Source organism: Oryctolagus cuniculus, chromosome 5, assembly GCF_051225735.1.
Source record: "Oryctolagus cuniculus isolate XC-2025 breed Fujian yellow rabbit chromosome 5, ASM5122573v1, whole genome shotgun sequence".
NCBI lineage: Eukaryota > Metazoa > Chordata > Mammalia > Lagomorpha > Leporidae > Oryctolagus > Oryctolagus cuniculus.
The window spans coordinates 5,748,509-5,775,096 of record NC_142871.1 but is presented as its reverse complement, the minus strand read 5'-3'; the positions used below and the strand labels follow the sequence as shown (position 1 = coordinate 5,775,096).

Genomic DNA, 26,588 nt, shown 5'->3' with positions numbered 1-26,588 from the left:
GTCACCCCTGTTTTCTTGTCGGGGTCACGTCTGCCACAGGATCTTAAACTCTGGGTCCATGTTGGTTGAGACTTGAAGATACGCAATCCAGCGGCTGGGAGCTCAAGGTGCGGGTGGGATGCACCACCCCCTTGGAAAGTGCTGCCTTGATCTAAGCTTAGTAATAACGAAAATACAGTATTAGAACTATCAAGATGCCTTTTATCTGGCCAATAAACAGTATGTATTACAACTCTCCAAATGCAAACATGCCTTAAAATACAAGGCGTTCTGCAATAAGTGCTGGAGAGCTACGTATGAAAATTGATCACCCTGCCTTTCACCGGAAGTGCCTTGCATAGGATGTCTGTTCTTTGTGTTCTGCTTTATATTTGTACTTTAGATGCAGCAAACTGTTTACGAAGCACAAAGCGCTGTGCTCATTTTTCACATTTTACTTGAGGTTTTTCATTTACTTTCTGCTTTCTACATCACTTTTCTCTGAAGTTTGCTGACATATAATAATTTTTTCTTTTAGTTACACAATTCTCTACAATTTTGTCTATTAAAAATTAGTTTTGGGTAGTTTATCCTTAATCACCCCAACATTTTTAAAGTGACTATCTCTGTTTTCAGGAATAGGTGGTTCCAAAAAACTTCTATTCAAATGAAATCTTTAGTAGATTCTTTCTCCCTTCCTCCTTCAACCCCTCCCCTCTTCCCTTACTTCCCTTCCTCTTGGTACACAAATACTTTCCCTGGTACACAAATACCATTAAACTACTTCCCTACCGAGGACTCTGCTGTAGATAAGAAGAAGAGTCAGCAGCCTGCCCCTGGGGAACCCCCCTGCCCAGCGAGCAGGATGTGTTACGGGAGCCCAGAGTAAACGGGAGGCTGGGAAGGGCTGGCTTTAGGGGAGGGGAGGTGAAGTGCGGGAATGCAGGCAGGGATGCTGAGCAGGAACGCTGGGCAGAAGGAGGGCGCAAAGCTGAAAAGAGCAAGGGTTTGAGAGACCCTGAAACCCGGAGGCAAGGAGCCATCTACTGCAGTGAGGAACAGCAGCAGGAGGCACAGGGCTAGGCTTGCAAGGGAGCTTGGGTCCCCAGTGAGAAAGGCATAATGTGTCCTGTTTAAGCTTTTAAATTTTTTTCTGAAGGTTTGAAAGAGTCCATGGAAAGATGAGTGGATATAGTTGTTAAGACATTAGTTACATATTAATTACATAAAATAAATACATAATAATTATATAATAATGACAATAAAATCAAAATACTCAAGTAAATACTGTGAGAAGTACAAGGATTTGATAAGATGAATAGATAAGAAATAAATAAGCAAAATGAAAGTACATTTCTTTATAGAATCAATAATGAATTGGACATGAAATGGGAAAATATCAAAAAATTAATAAAAATATAAAAAATTCCTAAGGAAAATATATAGCAAGAATATTGCAGGACTTCAAAAAGATACGAGTTTAATATTTTAGATTAATAGATTGTTTATCAATATTTAAGTTTTATAACAACCAAAGACTAAATATGGAGTCTAGACCCAGAGGAAGTATTGGTAAACATTTAACAGAAAACCAGTATCACTAACTTACAAATATTTCCTTCAAATTGAAAATAAAAAGATAAATAGCACAAATACAAAGAGAAAATTTTAACGGGTAAACAAGTATAAAGTATCATCTAAAAATTTTTCTCTTAAGCTGAAAATTAAGGAAGTCAAGTTAAAAATGCCAATGAGATACCACGTTCTGTCATTAAAAACCCAGGAACGTCACAGTTCTCCCAATGACTGGGCTGCTAGTTCCATGGTAGGCTGTTTCAGCCCTGAAATGCTGAGATCCCACTTCAGAAATGTTTAGAGGGTTCAGAAAGAAAGGGCTGATGCACAGCAAGCATCTGAATGGTACTCTCTAAGCTTACTGCTAAAGATGTAAGTTGTCTCTGGGTATGGGCATAGCAACAAAGAGCGCTTCTTTATACTCTAAGTAGAAGTGTGAATTATTGACTCTTCTTTGAAAGGTTAAATGACCTTGTCCATTAAGATTCAGAATCTGCTTTTTTTTAAACACATAACTTCATTTTTTAAACCGATAAAAATAAAAGTACTGGAATAAAATGATAGATGAATAAAGATGTTTATAACAGTGTAGTTTAAAAAGTCAAAAAATAAAAATGACAGAATGCTTATCAATTAGAAAATAGCTGTGGGAATTATAGCATTGTATATTTCTACAATGGAATATTTTATTGTGACTATTTAAAAGAATGAATTTGTGTTACGCATATTGATTTAGAAAGCTGTCTACATTTCATTATTAGAAAATTAAAAGCGCCAAGTTTAGAATAATACAAATTTCCTTTTAGAAAAAATGAGAAATACACGTTACAGCTGTGTCTCTCCTGTACACACTTACACACTCAAGGTAGGCGCAGGGGCTGGCGCTGCGGCATAGCAGTTGAAGCTGATGCCAGCAGTGCCGGCATCCCACATGGGCGCTGACTTGAGTCCCGGCTGCTCAACTTCCGTCCAGCTCTCTGCTGTGGCCTGGGAAGGCAGTGGAAGATGGCCCAGGTCCTTGGGCCCCGACCCACTTGGGGGACCCAGAGGGACCTCGTGGCTCCTGGCTTTGGATCAGCCCAGCTCCAGCCATTGCAGCCATCTGGGGAGTGAACCAGCAGTTGAAAGACCTTTCTCTCTCTCCCTGCCTCTGCCTCTCTGAGGCTCTGCCTTTCAAATAAATAAATATTAAAAAAAAGAATGTACGCACAGTAGGAGCAGTAAAATCTAATTGCATTTTTGGGTCTTATATGAGGAAAAGTTTTCAATTAAGTGCTGCCATGATGTTTTCCTGTTAGGATTAAATGTTATGGGTTAAGAAAGTATCAGAAATATGGCTGAAGTAGGAAATTATAATATTCTGATGATCTTTTTGTTGGCTTAGAATCTCCAAGAATATTCATATATTAGTATTTTTCATTTTGGAAATATCCTATGGCATAAAAACATAAAATTGTATATAGTAAACCAAATGCAGAAGGATACTTATGTCACCTATGATCAGACTTTGTATCACTTATGTAGAGGACATCCAATATACTCCTGATACAAATATTGGTAACAGATGGCCCAAATATTGATACCATCTATTAATATAATGAACTTTTTAAAAGCTTGTTACATTTATAGATGAGAAACTCTGCAACAAGAAACCATGGCAACTGCTGAACTGGAAGTATCAGTTAAGTATCATTAGAGTAGAAAATAGGGAGAGTGAGCAATTATTTGTAAACAAGGAAGGTGGCTGGGATGCATTTCACTCAGGAGCTAGTGGAGTTGGAGCAGAGCTTTCACTGCGTGGAAGAGGTGATCAAGGTCGAGGCAGCCTCAGGAGCAAGGTTACACAGGTGTGTGAAGGATAAGGAAGAGCTGTCTCTGGCTGGAAGCCAGGACACTGGAACAGAGAAGGAGGCCGGCGGTGCAGCCGGGACGCAGAGAGATCCGCGTGGGACAGGTCTTGGAATGCCAGGCCCAGGAGCTGAGCGTTGCTTCACAGGGTGGGGGTGGCCACTGCCTCACTGTTTTGGAAAGGAAAGCTGTTTTCAGGAGGTCAGCCATGGAGCCTTTCTGTGAAGAATAGCTAGAAATAGGTCATCTTAAAAATATTTATAGATCTTCGTGGAGGAATCCCATTCCAGGGAGGTTATTCTAAGGAAACAACCGAGCACTGAGAGCTTTATATTTAATGCTATTCATTGAAATACCAAACAGGAAGGGGAGCTTTTATGCAAGTATAAACTATGAGGCAGTCACCTATAAAACTCCAGGGAAACCTGGTAAGTTTAGAAGTTTACAAAGAGTTCATAATAATTTCAGAAAAGTATCATGCTATAATCATAAAACGGAAAACATAAAAGTATGGATGTGGCTTGATCAAAATACTTTAACAAAACTATATGTAGAAAAATGCTGGACAGAAATGTGCCAAAATAGTTAAGTGAGAGCTGCCGAGTGGTGGACCATTGGCGATTCTTTTTCTTTCTGTAGCACAGTGTTCAATACCTTTCTCTAAGTATGTATTAGTTATGCAGTGAAAGAAATTCAGTATCTTTTTAAATAGCCCACTCAGGAGTGGGTGAGTCCTTGAACCAAGCAGACACACTGTGAATGTAGAGAAAGGGCCTGGTTCAGATCTGAAGCACAGCGCTGTTCTCGGAGGGGAGACCGTAGGGAAGGCCTGTGGCAAAGTGACATGCAGCTTGGACTCCAGCTACGTGGAGCTGCTCCCAGCCACAGCAGAAAATGCAGGAGGAGAACCAGGCTCAGCGGGGGTGTGGGGGGACCTAACAAGTTACGTACTGGACGTGTGTGTCTGGAGGATCCTCGGGGTATCCAGCAGATGGAGATAAAAGCGTTCAGTAGTTCCTTGCTTTTCAAGGCTGAATAATGTTCCACTGTATGTATATGATGCATTTTCTTTTCCCATTCGTTCATCAAAGGGCACTGGGACTGTTTCATGTCTTGGCAATTGTGAATAATGTCACAGTCAACATGGCGTGCCCACTCTTTGTTCTCCTTTCCTGACTTCCTTCGGATATACCCCCAGAAGTGGAACTACTTCATCATATGATGTTTGCCAAAGGATACAAAGTTTCAGTTATGCAGCAAGAATAATTTGTGGGAATCTAATGTATAGCATGGTGATGATAGTTAAGATATTTAACATTGCTGTATTGATTTACTTATAATTTTCTAAGAGGATAGATCTTAAATCTTCTCACCACACACATGTATACATGCAATGGAAAGTATGTAAGGTAATGGACATATTAATAAGGTTGACCATAATGGTCATTTTTGCAAATTGCATATGCATATATATGGAAATGTTTATACATGCCTATATATACATGCACAATATATATTATATATATATTTCAAAACATTAAGCTGTATACCTTAAACATATAACTTGAGGTGTCAATGATGTCTCAGTAAAGCTCTTAAAAATAATAGTTGGTCTTGACAAATATACCATAATACCACCACTTTCAGGTCCTAGAATTGAGGTGATGAAAAATAATTGGTAATATGTTCATCTTCTTCAAACTAAACATAGACCAAAAAAGAACAATGGCAAAGAATCATCCTACACAAAGGTGTTCATTGTAAGGTGTTGCTCATAACAAAAAACAAAAACCAGAAAGAGAAAAATGAAACATTCCCTAAACTAGGGAAATGGTTAATTAAATTCTGATGAATTCACTCAATGGAATATTATACAGCAATTAATTCTAACATTATTAAAAAGAAAATACATTATGTCGGATTTTTAAAATAGCATGTTACAACTATATACACCATAAGACTCTGGCCTTGTAAAAAATTAGGAGAGACTGAAGTAATCCCAATCAAGGTATTAACAGTGATTACCTCAACTCTTGGTGGAAGTATTCTGGATGATGCTACCCTGTCAGCTGTTAGTTCTTTCCTACCAAGATCACAGAGAATTCTTATCAACAGATTTAAAAAGAAAGATGAAAGAGAAAGGCTATGTGCTGAGCAATCAGTGTCAAATGTGGCTTTGTGAGTCACGCAGGGAATCACAGAAGGCATAGGTGGCCGTGAAGCTCCAGAGAGAGGTCCGATTGTGTTGTCTCAATTCATACCCAGTTAGTACACAGGGCTGTGAACTAAACCAAGACATTTCAACGATCCAGTCATGTTTATCAAAAGTCAATTAGAGTCTTAGGCTGTGTTGTTTGGGGATGTTCAATAGAATGAATAGGGTTTTTAAAATTGATTTAATAAAGATAAAACTTGACATTAGTGTACAGTAATCCATTTTCTTTTCCTCAGAAAATATGTCAAGCTCAATTTTAATTTCAAGAAAATATAGAGCAAATCTACATAAGGCAAAAATGCTGAAGATTTGTTTGCCCTAAGATATGTTTTGCTCTCTATAATTGGATTGTCAGAATGTTTCTGACATATGCTAATGAAACAGTGAGAAAACCAAAATATGGTTTATTTGGTTACATTAGTCCTTTTTATAGTCAAGCCAGCAACATTTATTTAGCTCCTACTTAGATGCTAGGAATGAAAAATTACAGAATGACACCTCCCTGGCCTGTAAGTAACAGATAAAAACTGCCGACAAAAGGCAGCAGATCCTGTCCTCCAATGAGTGGTGAATGGTGCCGGGAATCTGAAGAAGGCAGTGTTACCATGTGCCCACAGGCGCACGACAGACTTCCTAAGGAGTGACAACTTGAAGCAAGGCAGTCCTGAAGCAGAGGGACGGGCAGAGTCTCACCTGCCATCCCCAGGGGGTTCCTCAGTGTGTTCATCTGCACGTCCAGGAATAGCGGTAGTCACTGCTCCTCCCGCCGACCAGGGCTAGACATGTCTCAGTCTGCGTTTGTGACCTTGGGAGTTCGCTGCTTCTCTGTTGCGAATTCCCTGTTAATATCATCTGTCCAATTTCTCTTGAGTTGTCTTTCGCTTATTGACCGGTAGGACTCCTTTATGTATTGTTGATGCTAATTCCTTGCCAGAAGAGAGTCTTCTCTCCCTTAATGGAGCCAGACTGCCTGCTCACACTTACCAACAATACGTCCTTACTTACCAACAGTACGTCCTTCAACCAATTACTTAGCCTCTCTCCCTTAAAAACGCTCAGTGGTGGGACCGGGAGATTAGCAGTACCTACCAGGAAGAGTTGTTGTGTAGAATAAATGAGTTCAGAGACAAGAGAGTTTGGTTTTGTGTTTGACACATAGTAAGCCCTAATTAAATAAGGCTCTGTCGTCACTGTTAACGTTGGTTGGTGTGTCCTCACTCACAGGTGAATTATCTTGCAATCCATACAGCACTGATGGTGCTGTTTGTTCAGAGTCCTGCCCTGTCCAGAGACTTACTCACAACTCCGGAAGCAGTAGGGACCCAAGGGCTTGTCTCGGGTTCTCCTGCTCAGAGTCCAGCTTCCTGGGGTGTGGAGGCCTCCCTGAGGGCTCTGGGCTCCATCACCCAGCTTACCCTTCCTGTTCCCCCTTCCTTCCCAGCCCTTACTTTCTGAAAGAAGAATGTGAACAGATAATTGTTACATTTTTATGTAACATTTCTCTATCTTTAAAGATATTTTAAGATAAACCGTTTCTGAGATATTCAGTATGTCATATTGATAGATGTAGCAATCTTTTTCCATTTTTCTCTGTAGTATGATGTTTCTTTTTCTTGTTTACAAGAATTCATTCTTTATTAAACATAAAATATTCATTTCATATATGCTTATTTATTCATCAAAACTTAATACTCAAATCTAGCAATCTTTACGATTTTGCTTTTGGGAGCATGTTTAAGAAGGCCTGTTTTCCCATCACTGCCTAAAAATGGAATTGTTTATATTTCCTTCCTATACATTTAAGATCCTAAATGTCATTTAGAATCAGTCTTGGCATGTAAAGTCAATTATGGAATCTAAGAGTTTCTCCCAAAATGTTTACCTCGTTGTCACCACACCTCTTACCGAGTGATTCTTTCCTTGTTAGAGGAAGCCTGGATATGGGAATTACCATCAGCTCAGCTGCCCACTCCACTTTGCTCATCTTTTGTGGGGCACAGCCAGTGTAAGAAGCACCAGTTCTACACTTTCCCATATCCAAAGAGTAAAGAATTTTCATTATCCCCCACTGGAAAGATATATGTAATGCAGAATTGGGAAAATGGAATTGTAAATTGTCTGATCAGCCCAAAACAATTGGACTTGAAATGTTAGGGCAAGAGGGAACCATTCTGGAGATGCTTAGAGACAAATAAAAATCTGAGGATATTGTAAGATTACCGGGAGACCCATGTATATGGTTATGCAGCAGCCAACCTTGCAAGTACCTCTTGTCAGAATTATTGTGTATCTGAACGTGAACCCCAGCTCTGGCACTTGGATGTATAACACTGGACAATCATTTCACCTATATTCATGAACTCCCCAGGTATTTTTGAATACCTATTATATGCAACCTGTTTATTGACTTGTGAGGTCAGGTACCTAAATAGTAACTTGTATCAGAGAGAAGTATCCAGATGCCCTAATTCTTAGTGGAGGCCCCATGTAAGAGTGTGAATTCATTGCCCACCTAACTCTTTAGAGCCTTAACAAACTTAGATTGCATTAAACACAATCAAAATTCAGAAATAAAATGCCTTGGTCTTCTGTATATTTCTTTAACATTTTTTTGTGACAAACAGGACTTCCTTTCTTAAAGAGGATTAGAGTTTTAATTAGAAGGATTGTGTTTACTGTATGAAGTCTGATCTTTCCATGCAAGGTTTAATCCACTAAACATGACTAATTCTCTTGTGAGTTTTACCTTAACCTCAGCCTTTCCAATTTCTGAGTGTAGCATTATTAATCCAAGTGATTCATGACCTACTCCTGGTATTTTATAGTCTTTAGTATGAAATCTTTCATTTAGAAAACTGCAAATGGAGGTGTGAACCTGAAGTGTTACTTAGGAACATTAATTTTGAAATATAATTATAAACACAAATGCCTCCATTGATAATCATTTTGCAAGTTATAATTGTCCCAGAAATCTCCAGCTAATGTTTCCTATGGTGAATTCATTTAAATAGACTTTGGACAAGGAAGCTGCAAGCTGAATTCTACTTAGGTTCATCTGACAGGATCCTTGTGGAGGGTTACAGGTTTGATGTAGTCACGAACTGAAAATCAGCCGAGCTCACCAGGCCGGCCTTGGTGTTCTCCTTCCATTGCAGACCTGCCAACTCTTCTCTAGTGTCCTGTCAGTGAGCAAGGCGCCCTCTTCTGGGCCTTTCTGGAAGTCCTTGGAGGGCCCCAGGCTCTTGGTGGTGGGAAGAGACCGTCTTTTAAGAGTGCTGATGGAGACCATGTCCCTTGGCTCTCCTGTAGGTGGAACTCGACCCCCCCACACACACCAGGCTGCTTTCGAGGGCCCCCTGGAAGTGCAGAACCATTCACTCCAAACAAAAGAGGATGTAGGTGGTGGCTTCCCTATGTCCTGTTTTAGTCTGCTTTCTGCTACAGTAACAGAATAGGTTGGAGTGGGTAATTTACAAAGAACGGAGATTGACTTAGCTTCTGGAGGCAGGGACTTCCAAGAGCATGGTGCTGGCATATGGCCAGAACCTGGCAGCCACGTCATCACATGGCAGAGTGTGTCATGTGTCAAGGAATGAGAGAGAAGTGGTGATGAGCAAGAAAGGGGGTCGAACTCTTCCTTTTGATCAGAAACTCACACGCATGATAACTGAGCCATGCCCTCAATAACAGCATGCATTCAAACAGAACTTTCACCCCCTTCCAATGCTGTCTTGTTGGGGACCGAGCTTCCAACACAGAGTTTTGGAGAGGAAGATATTCAAACCATAGCACGTTGTGATGTCTGGAGTCTTTCAAGCTAGGTCAATCTGGATTTAAATGGCAGCTCTGGCATCCTCTCTGCAGGTGACTTTATAACTTCCTCTGTGAGATGTGGCCATGGCAGGTGGGTGAGTGGCCTGGTTGGCAAATATCAGGGAGCGTCTGGACAAGCAGGGACTCAGCATAGTATGCATTGGTGTTAATTCACATCACTGCACAGTTACATATCCAGGGCTTAACTTGGACACTGCAAAGCTCCAGGCTCTGTGTCAGATACTGAGGACATCTAGATACTGAGGACATTGCACGAACAATATAGCCTCCACCCCCAGAGAAGTTATGGTTCAGTGGGGAGAGCAGAGAAGCGTGAGACAAATGCTGAGGCAGGGTGAGCAGTGGGTACTCTGGAACACATCGGGGGACTCCTGGCCCAGGCCACCAAAGCTCCCTGGGAAGATGAGGGTCCTCCCTTCTGAAGTCCCCCAGAAGGAGAGGAAGAGCCCTCTAAGCAGAGGTGGTGGCACATCCAGGGGTCCAGGGAGAGATGAGGGAGATCATGGGCTCTGCTAAGACTTTGGAGGCCAGAGTTGAGTGCTCCAGGTACTGCAGTGCAGGCTGAAGGCTTGAATAGATGGGATATTCACGGTTCAATAATGAATGTTATGCAGTGTCCATGGATCCTATGAAAGGGGCCAGGAGGAACTGGGTCTCTGTAAGACTAGTGAACATCACTGAGTTTCTCCAAAGAGCAGTGAGCAACATGCTGATGATGGGGACGTCAGAACCAGAACTCCAGGGATCTGCCTCTGGGGCGAGCATGTTTGGCCTAGACTTAAGACACTGGCTGAGACACCTACGTTTCATGTTGGAGTGCCTGGGTTCAAGTTCAAGCTCTGCTCCTGATGTCAACTTCCTACTAATGTCTGCTGATGCACTTCCTGGAAGTAAGCACTGGGGCCCCTGCCACTCACACGGGAGACCTGGGTTGAGCTGTGGCTCCTGAGTTGTGGTCTATGTACGCAGTTGGAGAGTCAATGAGCAGATGGAAGTGCTCTCTTCCCAACCACCGCCACCACCACCACCTGGAGAAAAAATAAATAAATAAATAAAAGGAAACCTGCTTTCTCTACCACATGTGCAAATTTTATTTTTGCTTATCTCCAAACCTAGCTACAGCAAACAATGTGAACTACAATTAATTTTGAGGTAGGAATGACAGTCAAAGATGAGAAAGCAGACCCAACAGATTTGAAGGCCAGGAAGCCAAGTCAGAGAGAAGAAAAGGAGAGGAAAGTGCAGGCCTCGGCCGGCAGCTTCCGTTAGACCCCGATTCTGTGGTGGATGCGGGCAGGAGCCTCTGCCTCTGCCCTGCCTCAAGAACATGACACCCTGTCCTGTCTGAACACCATGCTCATTGCTTTAGAGAGCAGTCTTCACTGGGCGGGACTCTTGGTGGAACTTTGATTTTCTTAAATGACCTTGAACGTGGGTTTCAGGGCCAAGGCATTAAGCTTCACAGGAAAATACACGGAAGTTACACTGGTAAGATTCTGCTATAACTTTTAACATAAGGTAATTAAATTCCAGCCTAATGTGCCAAGACAGAACAGTATAATGCACATTTTGGCATTTGTTTAGCCCAAGAAAATTCACTCATCCAAGAAGTCCAATGATGGTGTACTCATTTAATATAATTACCCTATTATGCACAAAATAATGTGTGTAAAGAGAGTGAAGCAACGTGCTTTCGGCACTGCAGCAAGCTGTAAATGAAATGAAATAACCGAAGCTATAATATGTAAAATATTGAAAGCATTTTTGTCCCAGGTTTGTTATAACTGAATAAAGGAAAATTTTTAAGAAGGACACCAAAATGTCATCAGCATTTTTCGGAATCAAGAATCTTAAGAACTTTTCATTAAAACGTCACCTTGGTGCTTCTGTATTACGCTGTCTGGTTGACAGCAGAGCGATGTTTGGGGAAGTAGCTGCAGACGAACGTGGTGGTGTGGAAGCCAGTCTGATCTGCTGAGCATTGGAGCATGGGTTTCTTGCTAGACCAGGCTTTCCATAGAGAAATTCCTCGACTAACTGTCAGGAAGGCTCTGTCTTTGAAGCCTCCTTCCAGCTGCCCCAACAGCCCATGACACAGGTGATATCCGCAAATACGGAGGGAACGAGAGGGACAGAAAAATTGCACAGAACAACAGTGATTTTTAAATGCACTTTTGAAATATAAAAAAAGGACAGAATTGATCAAGAGCAGCAATATATTTTAATTCTCTTGGTGTTGCCCACCTTGCTTTGACCACAATATACATTAAAAAAAAAAAATAGTCACTGATGGGTTGGCGCTGTGGCATAGCGGGTAAAGCAGCTGCCTGTGGCGCCAGATTCCCCTAAGGGTGCATGTTTGAGTCTCGGCTGCTCCATTTTCTGCCCAGCTCCCTGCTGGGGCCTTTGGGCCCCTACACCCACACGGGAGACTTGGAGGAAGCTCCTGGCTTCTGGCTTCGCATCGGCCCAGCTACAGATGTCGTGGCCATTTAGAGAGTGAACCAGCGGATGGAAGATCTCCACACACCTGTAACTCTTTTACATAAAATGTTAAAATAGTCACTAAAAGAATGAGCTGTTAATCACTTGGTCCATGAAATAAATGTTTGTTCATTTGCCAAACAGTTCGGTTCAATAGCTGGGGAAGTTCTGTTTATTGACAAATGAGTAGAGAAGAATATTACTGCAGATGATCAAGAGATTATAAATGTCTGTGTGTGTGTGTGTGCGCGCGCACATGGGTGTGTATGAAAGAGAGAAAAAGAGAGAGACTGAGCATTTTCTTGTAATCAGACTGTATTTATTAGGCAGGCCTACCCAGCCATGACCATTAGACCATGGAGAAGCTTGAACCCTCTGAGACAGGGTTTATAACGTGGAGGCCTGAAGACTACATACAACCTTAGATGTGTTTGATAAGCCTGAGTAATTATTTTTTGAGACATTTAAAAATTGAGGATTTTTATAGCCGAATGTCCAGTTGTTCTTGAAAACTGCAAGACAGCAGCAAGAGCAGACCCGCATTCCCACGTGTCAGTAAACGTCTTCAGTTTAAAACACCTTCTTCCAGACGGCTCCTGCTCTCCAGTGGTCTCCATTCTGCCCACTGCTGCTAACTATAATATGATACTCTATTGCCACTCAATGATAATTATCTTGTTTACACCAGCTTTTCTTAGAATAAATAGTCCATGGCCTCAGATTGCCTGGCAAGTGCATGTTGCCAGAAAAATGAAACAGCAAATTTTGAGTGGAAGCGATTAATTCTCTCCTGTTGATGAATATGCAAATTAAACATGTCCCCAGGGAGAGGATACAATAGGCAGAGACTATAAAAGTTCATGGAAAATGTGTGTTATGTAAATATTATGCACGGATTTCATAACTTTCTGTATCCAAATAATGTATTTTTTAATTTTCCATACTTTGGTAATTCTTCTAAGTGTTTGAACTTTTAAGTTGTTGCTTTGCATATAATGATGAAAGGAAGAAATTTAGCCTATTTGCAATTCGAGAACAGAGTCAGAAATAATATGAGCTGGAAAAATCTGGTAAAGTGTAGATACCAGGAGATAGAAAGAGGGGAAAGGAAACATTTCTTTCTTCTTCTTCTTCTTCTTCTTCTTCTTCTTCTTCTTCTTCTTCTCCTTCTCCTTCTCCTTCTCCTTCTCCTCCTTCTCCTCCTTCTCCTCCTTCTCCTCCTTCTCCTCCTTCTCCTCCTTCTCCTCCTTCTCCTCCTTCTCCTCCTCCTCCTCCTTCTCCTCCTCCTCCTCCTCCTCCTCCTCCTTCTCCTCCTTCTCCTCCTCCTTCTTCTTCTTCTTCTTCTTCTTTTTTTTTGACAGGCAGAGTGGATAGTGAGAGAGAGACAGAGAGAAAGCTCTTCCTTTTTCTGTTGGTTCACCCCCCAATGGCCACTGCAGCCGGCGTGCTGAGGCTGGCGCACTGTGCTGATCCGAAGCCAGGAGCCAGGTGCTTCCTCCTGGTCTCCCATGCGGGTGCAGGGCACAAGCACTTGGGCCATCCTCCACTGCACTCCTGGGCCACAGCAGAGAGCTGGACTGGAAGAGGAGCAACTGGGACAGAATCCAGCGCCCCAACCGGGACCGGGACTAGAACCCAGTGTGCCGGCGCCGTAAGGCGGAGGATTAGCCTATGGAGCCACTGCGCTGGCCAAAGGAAACATTTCTAACTCAAACCTCACTTTTTTCTTTATGCACTTCTTGCTGGATATTGTTTTGCTTTCCATTCCCTCTTTTGCTCCCTTTCCCCATTTCCAGTTTTAATTATCCTTACTGTTCCCACCTTCTCAGGAATTCTTCTGCTTATCAACAGCCAGAGTAGGATGGGCATGTAATGAAATGAAATCTAACCCAGCAATAGTAACAATGACAATCATGCCCGTCCTTCATGGCCCTGCCACCCCTGGGCTAGGTGCTTTAAGTACATTGGCCTAATCCCCATGAAAATTATGTAGGTGGCACTTCATTCCCTTTCTTACTGATGACATGCTGAAGCCTAGAATGACTGAGTAGTTCCCCATCTACTGAGAGCAAACCCAAGACTCAGATTGTGTCCACATGGCTGCCCTGCACATTCCTGTTCAACTTGGACTTGCTTAAAAGTTGGAGAATCATTCCCACTGGGTTGTTAACCCTTGCTTTGAAAAAGTAATAGCCAAGTCAGTTTGTTTCAGTGTTCATTGATCCTGATTTATAACTTGCAAAAAATTCCTTACCATAATTTAAGCCACAGTGAGTCTTTATTTTTCCAAATTAACACATGATAGATTCAAAAACTTCAGAACTTCTACTGTATAGCTTTCCAATGTATATGCACAAATATAATATTGTATATTATTAGTATATATTAAATTCTAGTGTGTATGTACCTACCTATATATGCAGATGTGATATATGTGTGGGATTTAATATTTCTTAATGAAAATATGTATTTGTTCATGTATTCCTTCAGAGTGGTAGTATACAGATGAAAGCGTCAGTTTTGATTCAGTCAATGCTGTATATAAAATCTACCTCTGTTATTTACCTGCCATTGGAACTAGCTCTATTTTCTTAATTCTTTTTATTGCACTTTTCTTATTTTAAAATAGAATCACAAATAAAATGAGAATATATGTGAGGATACTCAAGTTATATATTTCCTCTGGAGCATGCTTTAATAAGCTGTATTTAAGAAATTTATCCATGGGTATAAATTGTTTTATTAATAACATCCTCATAATCTTCTCTTAATGTAGAATCTGTGGTGCTATTGCCACTGTCATCCCTATGAATAGTCTTTGTGTTGAGCTACTTTAGTGGTCGCCTTAAAACTTGTAGTATTTGTCTTAGCTTACCACATGAGAGCTTCAAAAAAGACTATACTACCTCATACATGTTATAATAAGAATATTACAACCGGGGGCTGGCGTTGTGGCACAGTAAGTTAAGCTGCCACTTACACCGTTGGTATCCCATGTCAGATATCTGGCCAGTTTGAGTTTCAACTGCTCTGCTTCCAGGCGAGCTTCCTTGGGAAGGTAGCCTGGTGGCCAAATACTTGGACCCATCATCCTTGCGGGAGATCAGGATGAAGTGCTTGTTCCTGGCTTCAGCCTGGTCCAGACCTGGCCATTGTAGCCATTTGAGGAGGGAACCGCTGTGCGGAAGAGTGCTCTCCCTCTCCCCCTGTCACTCTGCCTATCAAATAAATACATGAATAAGAGTATTACTGCAACGTTTTGTCATTTCTTTCCTTCTAACCTTTGTGCTATGTCATAGTTTTTACGTCTGTATGTTTTAAATTCGACAACACATTGTCATTATTGTTTTTGCTTTAAACAGTCAATTATCTATTAGAAACTTAAATAACAAGAAAGAAATTACGCATTTGCCATATTTTTGCCCTTTCTGATGTTTCCCATTCCTTTGTGTAGCTCCGCATTTTCCTCTGGCATCGCTTTTCTTCTTCTTCTATGACTTCCTTTCACATTTCTTGAAGTACAGGTTTGCTGGCTATGACTTCTTTTATGTGTCTGAAATAGTCTTAATTGTATGTTCATTTTTAAACAATATTTTTGCTGGATACAGACACCTAGTGTATGTTAAGCACGTCTTTGGGGAGGGCGTTTGGTGTAGCAGTCACGATGCCCCTTGGGTGCCTGCGTCCTGTGTCCTGGAAGTTTGAGTCCCAGCTCTGTTCCCAATTCCAGCTTCCTACTGATGTGCACCCTGGGAGACACCAGGTGACGACTCAGGTGGTCTGGTTCCTGGATTAGATGTTCAGATCCCAGCTTTGACCTGACCCCAGCCCTGGCTGTTGGAGGCATTTGGAGAGCAAACAGGGGTTGGGAGATCTCTCTGTCTCTCTGTTCCTCTTTCTCTCTCCTCACCCTCCCTTCTCTCTCTCTGTCTTGATGTAGACAGATGTAAATATATGGCTATATAGATGTAGATATAGACTGTCTCTCCCTCACCTCATTTTCAAATAAATAACATGGATGACTGAAAGTTGAAAGAATGTGCCTTTTATTCATTGGCTGCTTTTAAAGTTAATCTCTTTTTTAAAAGTTTATTTGTTCACTTGAAAGGCAGAGTTACAGAGAGGCAGAGGCACAGAAAAAGAGCGAGAGCGAGAGAGATCTTCCATCCACTAGTTCACTGCCCAAATGGCTGTGATGGCCAGAGCTGCGCTGACCCAAAGCCAGGAGCTTCTTCCAGATCTCCCATGTGGGGGCGGGGGCCCAAGGACCTAGGCCATCTCCTACTGCTTTTCCAGGCCATAGCAGAGAGCTGGATCAAAGTGGAGCAGGCAGGACTCAAATCGGTGGTCACGTGGGAATGCCAACACTGCTGGTGGTGGCTTTACCCTCTACACCATAGCACTGGCCGCTAAAGTTAATCTCTTTATCTCTAGTTTGTTAAATTGTTTGATTATAAAGTGCCTTAGTGTGTTTTCCTTCATGTTTCTTGTGCTTAAAGTTTGTTGAGCTTCTTGCATCTGTAAGATTAAAGTTGTCACCAGATTTGAAAATTCGGGGGGCATTACTCCCCCTCTGCCGCCCTGCTTTCTCATAACTCGCTCACATGCCCATTGGAGGTTGTCCTGTGATCACTGGCGCTGTCGGTTTTGTCAGTCCTTTCCCATTGGAACACTTTCTATCGCTCTCTTCAAGTACATCAAGCTGTTGTTCTCCAATGTCCAGTCTACCATTAATTCCTTCCAGTAGCTTTTCTGTCTCACGCATGCTTGTTTTCAAGTTTGGGGTACACTTTTTTTAACACCGTCCATATCTCCACTTAGCATGTGCAGTCTTTCCTCTGCTCTTGAGCACATAATGCAGTTGTAATAGCCGTGTTAATGTCCTCACGCACCAGTTCTCTCCATGCGCCATTTCTGAGTCACTTCAAGTGCTGGATCTCTATTATGATCATGAATTTCGGCTTCCTGCTGCCTTGCACAGCTGCTAGGCAAAGGCTTTGTGGATTTAATTTGCTGGGCACCAGGCATTTCTAGATTCCTATGGATGTGGTATAGCTTTGATCCGGGACATAGTCCACTTACTTGAAAACAGTCTGGTCCTTTCAGGTCTGGGTTTTTAGCTTTGCTAGGTTGACCCAAGGTGGCATCTGCTCAACAGGTAATTTTGCCCCACTGAGGAAAACCTTTCTGAGAACTCTACCCAGGGACCCTTAATTTGTGAGGCTGTGCATTCGTGCCGGCGGTAACAGGCACTGTCCCAGCCAGGAGTGCTCCTGCGGTGTGCTCCGTCTTTCAGATGGTTTCCTCCTCTCACCCGCGAGTCAGTACTCAGCAGGAGATTCAAGAAGGGCCTGCCGCAGAGCGCCAGCGTTCCCTGTCTGTGCGGTGCCCACTCCCCGGCCCTCCGCCCGTGGAACTGCAGCTGCCCAGGCTTCCTGGGCTCCCTGCTCTGCCTCCTCCACTCGAGGAGACCCCTGGGCTGCACTGACGACATACTTTGTCCAGGCAGTGGACTAGGGCTTTGTTTTCTGTTTCTTCAGGGTCACTGCCTGACATCCAGTGTCCAAGAACCATTGTTTTCTAAAATTGTTAACTGTTTCAGGCATGAGGGCGAATCCGTTTCCTCTTTCTCCAGCTTGCTCACAAGTGGAGGTCTCTGAGCTCTGTATGGCCCAGATCTTCCCAGGAGCCCTTCCCAGTCCACCAGGCTCCGACGGCAGCGGTCTCTCTGGCATTTAGATCCCGAGGCATAAAAGGGCAGATCTCAGCAGGCCAGCCAGAGCCAGGGCTGCCTCTGCTAATTTGCTTTCATGCTGAATCCCTTCTCTCCAAGCTTCCTGAATCTCACTTCTCTGGCTGACCGGAGCAGTACTTAGGATGTGTTTTGTTGTGGTTGTTCTGGGCTTACGACCTCAGAAGCACATCAGAGAAATAAAGGGACTTGCCCAATGTGAGCCAGTCCCTGGACCCCACATTTCTCCATAGTTAACCCACAACGCTAAGACACACATACACACTCACACACGTGGGCCAGCTCGGTCCCTCAAAGGTGGACCACCACACGCCCTTCTGCGAGACTTTTTCAGCCTGCATTTCTAGCTGTCAACTCTTCCGAAATAAAAACCAACACAACAACAAAATTTCTGCAGCAAAATCATAGCTAAGTGACTCTGAGTCTCCCCGCCTGGCATTTCCCCAGACCCGCAGGTAGTCTTGCTGCTTCTCTCTGTTCCTCGAGGGAAAAAGAGCATCCTCATTTCACATCAGCTCATGAACGCGCCTCCCTTCCTCCTATCTGAGCGGCACACAGAGTAAGAGGCAGGCAGAAGATATTGTATTTCAAGTTTTAACCAAGTTTGGCCCAAGGCTATTTAATCAAGCCCGGTGTAGCGATTCTGCAGGAGTCCCTGACCCCCGGGAACTGCATTCTTGCTGGCTCAGATAGTGTAGGAGGACCACGAATTCCCCAGCCTTCTCCACGCCGGCTCTCAGGCGTGCCGTGGGTCTCAGGGATGTTTGAGTTGGGGAGCATGGAAGGAGGTGTCCACACACGCACTGGCCATGTTTGGAGGCTGAAGGTCAGCATCTTCTCTGACTGGGACATGGGGCCACCTGCCTCCTGCAGTGACCTCTACCTCTCTTACCCAGCAGCTGGCTAGTTCTGCACAAGGCACTTGACCTGCGCTTTGGACCTTCTCTTTCTTTCCCTACTGAGTAAGGAAGCGGCATGGTGTCTTCATTTCTTTTTTTTTAGGTTTATTTATTTGTTTAAAAGGAAGAGTTACAGAGAGGCAGAGGCAGAGAGAGAAGTCTTCCATCCACTGGTTCACTCCTCAAATGGCCACAACAGCCAGAGCTGCACCAATCCAAAGCCAGGAGCCAGGAGCTTCCTCTATGTCTCCCGCGTGGGTGCAAGGGCACAAGCACTTGGGCCATCTTCTACTGCTTTTCCAGGCCATAGCAGAGAGCTGGATGGGAAGTGGAGCAGCCGGGACTTGAACCAGCGCCCATATGGGATGCTGGCACCACAGGTGGCGGCTTTACCTGCAGTGCCACAGCACCAGTCCCTCGCCTTCATTTCTAAAATCCTTTCCAGTTTCAAGAGACTTTAACCCTGTTTTTTTGAGATGCTAGGAAAAATAAGTACATGAGACTAGAATATTGTGTTTCATTCAGTGAAGTGTATGAAGCAAGAGACTGAAATGTGTGTGGACCTCTATACTGGATCCATGTGACAACAATGTCAAAAACCAGATAACTGGTCAATCTAAGGCACTGGCTTGATTCTTCACATCTTAGGTGAATTCACTTATAAAATGTCTTATTCATTGAGAAATTTGGTATCATCTGACCATAAATGAGGAATTAGTGACACAGGAATAAAAATCTAAGATATCCCAAAGTGTTTTATCCTCCATGAAGCTATCATTTTATATATTATTCCATAAAGTAAGAGTATGCCACATTAAAGGAAAGTGAACTCAGAATTAAAAATATAAAACTTCCCATCATTGCAACTTATCCTATTAGACTCTCAAATTCAACATTACGTTAACATGGTTCATTTCATTTAATGATTTCAACAATGTTAAAGACAATAGTTCTCAAAAGTCGCTTACATCTTCCCATGGTCCTTGGAAAAAGATTTTGTTGATTTTCCCATGTGGGTCTTCTCCAGAATTCTAATCTAAGCACAGTTTCTTTGACAGTACAAGTTACAGAAATCAGTAGTCCTGCTAGCCACTTGCATGTTTAATATGATGAACAGGAATGGGATCAGGTGTGCAGTGGCCGTTCCAGTGGGGACTAACCGACTGCGGGCGGGTTTGCTGCAGCTCTGGAGGCTGTGCAAAATCTTACACATCTAGATATGCCAGTGGAGCTTTAAACTCACGCTTAAAAAGCAGATAGCATAAGCTTTATTCCTATTATGATTGTAATGAACCTTCATTTTTATAACATTTTTTTTCCATCAATTAAGGATGACTAGAAAAGAAAGGAAAAGGTTAGATTTAGTGAGTGAAGAGAATATAAAGTTGCAAACATAAGAGGTTAATATTTAGGAAAAATGAGATACTCCTACCTTCTTGCTTTTATATATTTCTATGTATGTGTATATATCTGGTCTTGAGTAGTTAATAAACAAAGTTTAATTTCAAAAGAAATGAGAATTGATATAAATGTGATCTGTCAAAGTTGTGGATTCAGAGTCATTTTCAAGATGTAAAGTCCAGTAGGATTTCATCTAATAAAAAAAAATTTAGATTCCATTAGCAACAAACCCTAAGATACAGCCCATAAATTAAGTTTGAAAACCAAAGGACTGTAGTGCACAAAATATAATCAAATATATCTCGCTATAGTTGATGATATAGAGCTTTTCTCTACTCGTGATTTTGCAGAGATAAATTAAAATACTAGATTCAGACTGACTTAGCATTTCACAACCCAAACCCATTGCTTTGTTGTTTTTTGGATCTCCTTCCCTCAGCACAGGAGCTCTAAGGTCATGCTAATGACCTTCACTGGTGTGCTGAAAGGCAGATGATTCCACCTGTAACCAGCAGGGTAGCGTCAGGGCCGGAACGCACCGCTCTCCCACTCCGCGTCCAGTGGTGTTCTGTAATCAACACTGTCCTTGCCTGCTCAGTGGAGCCCACCCTGCCCACCCAGCCTCATTCACTCATGCCCCTTGTATGCTCTCAGCAAATGGCAATGTATCTTCATTTTGCCAAGCCATCACATTCTGCCTGATGGCATTCTTTCGCTCATTGTTAGATGAGTCTTGTTATGTCAGATCTTCAACTTTGGATCTCCGAAAACTTAACAAAACACAGCCTCTTCCCTCCAGAATTCTGAATGAATTGCAGATTCACAGGTGACAGCAAGGTTCCACCAAGTGCCGGGCCTCAGCGAATGATGCGGATGCACAGGCTTGTTCTCCTGGGCTCACATTCTAACTGGAGGAGGGGGAAAAGTAAACCGTAACCTTCAGTCAGTCACCTGGTGCGTTTGCTGGCGGTCACTGCCTCAGGAAAACAAAGGGGAATGGAGAAAAGCAAATCCAAGGCACCAGAGGTAGAGGCACCTGTAACAAAACATTCAGACGGGGCCAGAAGGTCACACTGGCCGAGGTTGGAGGCTGTGTGGTGACCAGCAAGCAGAGGCCTCCTGGGAGCTGCTCAGCCAGGTGGCAGTGCAGGAGTCACAGGGCCCGGCTGGAGCCCCCCCGCGCCAGCAGGGTCGATGATGGCTCTCAAGGGGAGAAGCCTGGGAGCTGCTCAGCCAGGTGGCAGTGCAGGAGTCACAGGGCCCGGCTGGAGCCCCCCCGCGCCGGCAGGGTCCATGATGGCTCTCAAGGGGAGAAGCAGAGGAACTGTGCCACATTTACCAATCCAGTAAATTTCTCCACCTCTCTTGCGGAGGAGTGAGTGGAAAGCATCAGAAGATAACGAAAGGAGGCTGTACTTCCCACCACAGGGAAGAGAAATCTGGAGAGGACGCACCCTCCCACCCAGCACCGCTGGTCTTGCCCATCAGGCGTCAGGCTCACACACCCAGATGTGATTTACCATGGGAGCCACAGTCCCTTCTCTACCACAGTCCTGACGAAGCCCCAGATGGTCCACGGAGAGGTTGCTTCCTACTGCTACAGTCCTTAGGTTTACAGAAGCCTGGACAGCCCCTCCAGCCTGGGGTGCCACCACCAGCTCCAGTGTTCAGCCAGGAAGCACCAGAATGGCTTGGTGCTATCCCACCCCTGACCCCACACCCTCTCCTCCCAGAGCTGCCCTGGGCCTGAGTGCCCCCAGATGGTGATGAGGACATAGCCATCCTGGGTGTCTGAGCCCCTGTTGTACCGGTGGTTAAACAGAATCACCACCTCTGAGCCCTCCACTCCCGCTGCAAGCCCAGGTGCTCTGGAGGACCCTGGTGGAGAGTGCCCCCCACTTCCAAAGAAGGATCACTACTTAGGGGCAGCGTTGCCCAGCTGCCACTTCCAGTTCACCACTGAAGTCAGCCACTCCACCACTGCTGGGCAGAGGACTGACGCAGGTCCAGAAGGGCCGGGGTGCCACACGTGGAAGGAAACACCAAAAGCAGGGGGAATGAGTCTGCCGTAACTTCTGCAAATGGGTGTTAGCTTCATGAGGACAAGGAGCATTTAAATTCGTATTTCTTGGTGCACATTGGCTTGAGATTTGCTAGCCTAATTGGCATAGTATCTCTGAACTAAAGTCCAAAAGAAATTGAGTCAATATGTTTCCCCATAGTAAAACAATTATGAAGGCATTTGTCACTATGACATTTCAGATTCATTCATATGGATCTGAGTGTCTTCAACGCTGGGAAAAGAAAGGTCATGTTTTTACCGTTTGGCAAGAACAGGTAACACCTTGAACTGAATGGATTTGGAAACGTGACTTGTGCTGCCAAGATCAGCAAATAATGAGGAGCAGAGTGAGAAAGCCAACCCAAAAGTAGGAAATTCAGTACTGAAATTCATCACTAATGCACCGTAAATGTACGTGTTAGACCTGATTCTGTTTCACACCAGGGCCACCAGGATGCACAGCTCGGGTGGTACATTCTCCTTGTCCAACTGACTGTGCACACCAGCTCCAGGGGCTGACCAGACCCCACTGTTCACAGAGCCTCTGGACCTGTGCATCTGTTAACATGCTCATGGAAGAAAGGAATGCAATGCTACAGCCAGTGTTCTTTAGTTACATGGCTATCCATCCCTTTCTCTGACAAGACAGTAAGCACAGGAGTGCAAGCGCCATCTCTTGCACACTTTTGAACACACAGCACAGTGCTGGATAGACAGCAGTTACATTCACTCAAAAACCAAAGCTTTTAGGATCTGTTAAAACATCTAGAGCTGAACCTCCAGTATAGTAACCAGTATCTGAAGCTAGGGAACAATTTGAATTGTGGTTAGTCCAAGTTGTAAAATGTACATCAGATTTTGAAGAGTTTGAATGAAAGAATGCAAAACATCTCATTAATAAGCTTTACATTGATATCTTGGAAATATGAGAGTACTTCAAAAAAAGTTCATGGGAAATGGAACTAAAGATAAATTAATTTTGGTACAAAAAATTTTAAGTCCATGACATATATGGGGTCTTAAGAGGGTTCATGTAAAATACATAAAAGATTGTCCACAGATTTCAAAAATTTTTGCACCAAAATAACCTAGCCTTTAATTCAATTTCCATGAACTTTTTTTTTAGTCAAATCTCTCCACAGCATTTTTCTTTTTCTTTTTCTTTTTTTTTTTACTTTTTTTTTTTATTTAGTAAATATAAATTTCCAAAGTGCAGTTTACGGATTACAATGGCTTCCCCCTCCCCCATAATTTCCCTCCCACTTGCACCCCTCCCATCTCCCGCTCCCTCTCCCATTCCATTCATATCAAGATTCATTTTCAATTATCTTTATATACAGAAGATTGATTTAGTATATATTAAGTAAAGATTTCATCAGTTTGCACCCACACAGAAACACAAAGTGTAAAATACTGTTTCAGTACTAATTATAGCATTACTTCACACTGGACAACACACTAAGGACAGATCCCACATGAGAAATAAGTACACAGTGACTCCTGTTGCTGACTTAACAATTTGACACTCTTGTTTATGGCGTCAGTAATCTCCCTAGGCTCTAGTCATGAGCTGCCAAGGCTGTGGAAGCCTTTTGAGTTCGCCGACTTCAATCTTATTCCGACAGGGTCATAGTCAAAGTGGAAGTTCTCTCCTCCCTTCAGAGAAAGGTACCTCCTTCTTTGATGGCCCCATTCTTTCCACTGGGATCTCACTTGCAGAGATCTTTCATTTAGGTCTTCTTTTTTTTTTTTTTCCCAGGGTGTCTTGGCTTTCCATGCCTAAAAATACTCTCATGGGCTCTTCAGCCATATCCAAATGCCTTAAGGGCTGATTCTGAGGCCAGAGTGCTGTTTAGGACATCTGCCATTCTATGAGTCTGCTGTGTATCCCGCTTCCCATGATGGATCATTCTCTCCCTTTTTGATTCTATCAGTTAGTATTAGCAGACACTAGTCTTGTTTGTGTGATCCCTTTGACTCTTAGACCTATCACTGTGATCAATTGTGAACTGAAATTGATCACTTGGACTAGTGAGATGGCATTGGTACATGCCACCTTGATGGAATTGAATTGGAATCCCCTGGCATGATTCTAACCACCATTAGGGGCAAGTCCGATTGAGCATGTCCCAAATTGTACATCTCTTCCCTCTCTTATTCCCACTGTTATATTTAACAGGGATCACTTTTCAGTTAAAATTTAAAATAAAGTTTTCATATTACCTTTTTAAGCCTTTTTACTCTGTGAGAAAATTTTAACTTACATGCATAGTCTGCATTATGGCTCACGTCACATGTCTTTTGGATAATGCTGCCTTAGAGGAAAGCTTGGACAGTAATCTGAATTACAGTTACTTCTCTTTGGTAGCCACACACATCAGTCAGCTCTGTGAGAGTGTAGTGTAAAATTTTTACATTCCTTGGGACCAATAGGACCTGTTACCATAGAATATGACACATATGTACATTGCAATAACAGCAGTGATTAAGGATTATAATAGTAGTTGTTCCATGTACTCGTGTTGACCTCAGAGACAAATTATGCTTTGTGAGACGGTGTGCATGGTCTTTCCATTCAAAAACTACCTTCAGATGTGTTTAACTCTGTTATGCTTTGGACGTCCTTGTAAGAATGATTACTAATGTCATGGCCTGGAGGGAACTCAGATTTTAGGAACTGTGCAAATGTGAACATTAGACTCTGGAAGAATACTAGACAGCGATTAAAAAAAAAATGAAATCCTGTGTTGGCAACAAAATGGATGATCCGGAAAACATCATACTTAGTGAAATAAGCCAGTCCCAAAGGAACAAATACCATATGTTCTCTCTGATCTGTGATAACTAATAGAGCACCTAAAATGTAATCTATAGAAGTGAAATTGACGCTTTGAGATGCAGTGACTTTGAACAGCCCTTGTCTGGGCTGTTGAGGAACAGGTTGTTTTTTTTTTTTTTTTAATATACTGTTTGTTGAACTCTCAGTATAGAGATAATCATATGCATATAAAGTTAATTGAAAGTAAATCTTAGTAAAAAATAAGAATGGGAATAGAAGAGGGAGGAGGAAGAGGGGTGGAAGTGTGGGTGGGAGGGTGAGTATGATGGGAAGAATCACTATGCTCCTAAAGTTGTAATTATGAAGTGCATCAAATTTGTATTCCTTAAATAAAAGGTTTTTGTGGTGAAAAAATAAATGCATGAGAAAATAAGTAGGTGTGTTTGGGAGCTCCCTATCAAAATTTATCACATCTAAATTTACCCTATGGAAAAATTATTAAAATCAATGGAATTTACTTTAATTATTTACTCTCAAATAATTGTATACAAAAGGAGAATGTTTATAAAAAATAAAAATAGTTTTGCTCTATAGAATTGACAAATAGAATCACTTTAATTTTTTATCAAATCTTGGTTTTGGGTAGAATGAAAATTACATAATACCATCATACCTTTTGAAAACATTTCATGTGATTACATTCACTTAGATCATCCCCCCATTGTCTGCCATGGTCTTTGTTAAATTTTTGATATGTGCCATATAGGAGCATCTTTCATATAATTTTTTAATATTTTGGAAAATATCCCACTCAAATAATTTTCCACAAGCATTTATTTAATAAACTAGTTCCAGTTATCATAATAGCTATGTTGTTTAGAATAAAATATTATTGTTATCCTCCAACAAAAGCCTAATATTTTAAAGATTTATTTATTTATTTATTTAGAAGGTGGCATAAAAGAGGCAGAGGCAAAGAGAGAGAGAGAGAGTTCGTCCATCCTCTGGTTCACTCCCCAGTGGCCGCAACGTCTGGAGATGGGCAGATCCAAAGCCAGGAGCCTGGAGCCTCTTCTAGGTCTCCCACATGGGTACAGGGGCCCAAGGACTTTGGCCATCCTCTGCTGCTTCCCCACAGGCATTAGCAGAGAGCTGGATGGAAAGTGGAAGCAGCCAGGACTCAAACCAATGCCCATATGGGCTGCCAGCACAGCAGGCGCAGCTTTATCGACTACACCACAGTGCCAGCCCCAAATCCCAATATTTTAATAAATAAATTATGTAGTTATGTTCTATTTTACAGTACAGCACAATATCAACTTTCCTGAACTCACATTTCAAATCTCTCTCTCTCTCTCTCTCTCTCTCTCTCTGCCTTTCAAATAAAAATAAATAAATCTTTGAAGGAAAAAGACTACAAGTACTTTGCTCTTTGGTGTAATGATTGTGTGAATTGACAGGCTGGGAGAAAGGAGAAGTGTGGATTGGAAAAGAGCTACTGCTGCGGAAACAAACCAAGATCTAGACTTTTCATTTTTGCAACATGGCTAAGATATCACTAAGGAATGGCACATTCTGGAGTCTAATTTTTTTTTTTTTAATTTCTCAAATCTGCTGCCACATTCAGCCACTCAATTAAGAAAGCAGATAATGGACCTATTTATAGAACATCAAGGATTTTTGTAATAATCATTTTGTATAATCCTTGAAAAAATACCTTTAGACTGGTTTTCCATTAAATAATAGTTCCAAAGATGATA

General features: G+C 42.5%; 1 protein-coding gene and 1 long non-coding RNA gene across 5 annotated transcripts in view; one reads left to right on the top strand and one right to left on the bottom strand.

Moving 5' to 3' along the window:
* Positions 1 to 26,588, top strand: part of PACRG (parkin coregulated) — a 577,440-nt gene that overhangs the window by 254,018 nt on the left and 296,834 nt on the right. The gene's annotated exons all lie outside the window — the stretch shown is intronic.
* Positions 1,370 to 26,588, bottom strand: part of LOC127493112 (uncharacterized) — a 64,704-nt gene continuing 39,485 nt past the window's right edge. The window contains exon 4 of the long non-coding RNA XR_011388433.2: positions 1,370 to 10,479. This is a non-coding gene — a long non-coding RNA (uncharacterized LOC127493112). The remainder of the gene's footprint in view (positions 10,480 to 26,588) is intronic.